This window comes from Triticum dicoccoides, chromosome 4B, assembly GCF_002162155.2.
Source record: "Triticum dicoccoides isolate Atlit2015 ecotype Zavitan chromosome 4B, WEW_v2.0, whole genome shotgun sequence".
Classification (NCBI taxonomy): domain Eukaryota; kingdom Viridiplantae; phylum Streptophyta; class Magnoliopsida; order Poales; family Poaceae; genus Triticum; species Triticum dicoccoides.
The window spans coordinates 512,373,612-512,377,371 of NC_041387.1; positions in this window are offsets into that span (position 1 = coordinate 512,373,612).

Here is a 3,760-nt window from a genome sequence, read left to right on the forward strand (position 1 = left end):
GACATGCTTACGTTTGACGACAAGTGATCTATGGCGGAGAGCGCCGTCCTTTTTTTATACTGGCAAGTGTGCTGGCATGACCACGGTCGAGATGGCGTGGTCGATTCTCGCCCGTTTTTGTGTGCTGACATGTGCCCCGGCCGCTGGCAAGTGTGCCAGCATGAACTGTGTGGTGGTTTTTTTGGAGGCTGGCATTGTATGCCGGCAGCTGACATGACGCCGACATGAACTTTGGGCGATGGCATGGCTGTTGGCATGATCTATGACTGCGAGTCTTTTAAATTTATGCATGGACATGAAATAGATTGCGTGCGTTGGCCGTACGGCCGACCCAAAACAAAAACAGAACGGGCATCCGATCCAAATGGACGAAAAGCAGACAAAACACGCGCCCATTTGGGTCGGCGTGTTGGAGTTGCTCTAAAACGAAAAAAAGAAGTTGCTGTTCCCGTCGCACAGCGAATTATCTCAGAGGAAGAAAAGACCGATATTTTGGGTCCGATTCATCGAACGTCTCGACGCTTACGTCCCCGCCCTTGGCATCGCATTGGCCATGCACGGCAGCTCGACAGCAATCGACACCGCAACCGCGACGGCCAACCAACAGCAATAAATCGGGCCGCGGCACTCCCCTTTCCTAGCATGCATCAAGCGACGATTTCAACCCTTGGCAACAGGAGAAGGGCGCAGCGTCCAAATCAGCGCAGCAAACTTCTCTGAATCGTCGTCGCGGCCGCATCCCCGTGGTCATCCATTCGTTGGCGTCTCCGTTCCTCATGCTCATCCCTGTTCCAATCCTGATCCGTGGGCTGTCACATGTTACCCGAGTTAATGGAGTACGTCGCATCCATTAACTCCGTTTACCGAGTCTTTGGGCTGTCACATGTTCATGCTCGGACGGTCGATTTCTTCAGTGACATGCATCCGTCCAAGAGTACTTGTCTGTCTTTGGCGATATTTTTCAGCTAGCCAGAATTACTGGGGGATGCCATCCATCGGGAACTCAGAGTGCCGTTCGCTGAAGAAAATTATACTGCACGGCTGTGGCAGTACCTGATCACCGCCTGTTTGTAGCGGGTACACGTTTCCATTATCTCAAGTGGGACGGAGTACTCGCGCACATTGATTTCCATAGGCCTTTTTGGTTGATGAATAATTGAATGCGGGTGGATGAAAAGCCGGCCTCCAAAGGCTTGATGCTGCGTGTGGAAGAAAATGCCAGCACGTACGTACTTGCCTAGTTGCATGATTGCTTCATCTCTCGCCGCTTGCTCAACAGATCCTTCATAACTAGCGACATCAAACCAAACCAACTGGCCAGTGAGTGATGAAACATAAATTATATGCTAAGTAAGCAATGTTGCTTGCAGGTCACTGCTGGCAAATGAGTGAAGATCCTGAGGCCAACTTATAAAATGATGAAAAATGAAACACAAAGGACTGGAAATGACCCGTGCCACAAAAGATTGGCGCCTGGTCTCGCTGTTGTTTTCGGCGCTATTAAGTTCGAATGTGACATTACTTTTTTTCTTGAAGGGAATGTGACATTACTTGCTGACTAGCTCCTCTTCCCAAAAGGTCTTGCGTTTCTTCAAAATGGCAGGACGTGATACTTTTCGGAAGTACTAAATAGTTCATTTAGCATGTTTATTTTAGATGACGTTTTCCGTTTTAGAGGGTGCTTGGATACGTTTTAGTCCCATGACTAAGAGGGTGTTTGGATCCACTTTTAGAGGCTAAAGTTCCAAGCACCCCTGACTAAAGAAAGGCTAGGACTAGTCTTGAGGCTAAAAAATTTTAGTCAGAGGAAACCTACTAAAATATGGAATAGTTATCTCTCTCCTCATTTAACTCCTCTCCTTTAACACAGGCGAGTTTTGGATTGGAGGGTTGGAGCATAATAAATGCTCATTAACTTGATTTTAGTCTCTTTAGTATTTGGATCCAAGCATGGGTGAGGCTAGCAAGTTTTAGTCTCACTACTTTTAGTCATGGGACTAAAACGTATACAAGCACCCTTTAAAAATAGTATGACTAAAACTTGCTAGCCTCACCCATGCTTGGATCCAAATACTAAATAGACTAAAATCAAGTTAATGAGCATTTATTATCCTCCAAACCCTCCAATCCAGAACTCGCCTGTGTTAAAGAAGATGAGTTAAATGAGAAGAGAGAGGACTAATCCACATTTTAGTAGGGGTAACCCTGACTAAAATATTTTAGTCTCAGGACTAGTTTTAGCCCCTCTTTAGTCAGGGGTGCTTGGAACTTTAGCCTCTCCTAGAGACTATTTTAGTCAGACTAAAATAAGTCCCTTGGATCCAAGCATCCTCTTAGATTAGTGAGAAATAACTTCCACTAGTACTAACATACACGCTTCCCTAGACTATGTTACTACCTTCGTAGTGGGTAGTAACATATGTGTGGGGTCATGCAAAACTTCATTTATTAGATTGTAGACTCATATTGTCTTGAAATATGTGATGTTACGTGAACCAGCTAAATTACTCAATTTATCTCTCTCCTCATTAACTCATTGTCACATAGACAAATTTGTTGAGTTGAACTCGATGTTACTCTTGAAATTACTCTCAATGGCTAGTCTTACCATGATTGATACACTGTCAAATGAAAGTGAGGCACCAGCGCAAATTATTTGGGCAAAAAGACTAAGAGAAAGTACAATGGACGTTCAAAACTTTGTGACCGCAGAGTGGTCTCGCATGACTCTATTCACAAATGTTCAAATAATGATAAGTTTGGTGCAGCCTCGAAATAGGCTTGCGTCATGCATAAAGCAATGGCCAAAGTACACGGTCAAATGACACAAGGTGAAGGGGCAGCCCTCTTACAAAGCACATCTTGTGATCTCTGTACAGCGCAGAAACTACGCTACCGAATCAGAACATGAGGATGACAGAGTACAACGCCGCGCCACGCCCTACCACACCTAGAACGTGTTTGGTTGCCTATATTTGGCCCAACGAGGCCCGCACGGAAAGAATCCGGCCTGTTTGGTAGCCCGCATACACTGTTCGACATGCATCGCACAAAGTTTAAAGCACCTCCTAGTCATGTCCAACAGCTACGCCCGTATTCGCAGTTTTTAGAAAGGCAGGCTCGGCCGAAGCAGGGGAGAGGAACGCGGTGTTGAGCTCGTGCGACCAGGGAGATGCCGCGAGCTTGCGCGCGTCTTCGAAAAATCCCGCCGATTCGGTCGCCCCTATTTAGCCCCCTCCTCTCACCGCCCAAAGTCCCGCCACCCTTCTCCCCCCTTTTGAGCTTTGCCCCGGACGCACATCGGCACCGACGAGCAGGTAAGCGACGCTCCTTCACCGTCGGGCGGTCCACGGCAGCGATGACTCCTGTCATCAACTTCTTCAACCGTTCCCGCGTCCACCTCGAGCTGCAGCGATGGCCTCTATGAGTTCAATCACCCTCTTCTCTCTGTTAGTTGTAGCTAGATCCGAGAGCATGTGATGTAGGTTTTGATGTGCAAGCATGTGGTAGGGTTGATTCATGCAGTTCGTGTGCTATGCTTACTGTCAATGCGGTAGCTTATGATGTTGTGGTAGCCATTGATGGTGGATTTGTAGCATGGTAGAGTAGTGTGATAGTGATGCATACACTGGATTCATAGCTAGTTGTCATGCATGCTCCTCCTTTCATAGATCATCTGGTACTATGTGTTATGCTTATTGTCAATGCGTGCTACGATTGTAGGACATAACCTTAGTCAAGCCCTTGTCCTTTCCAACAA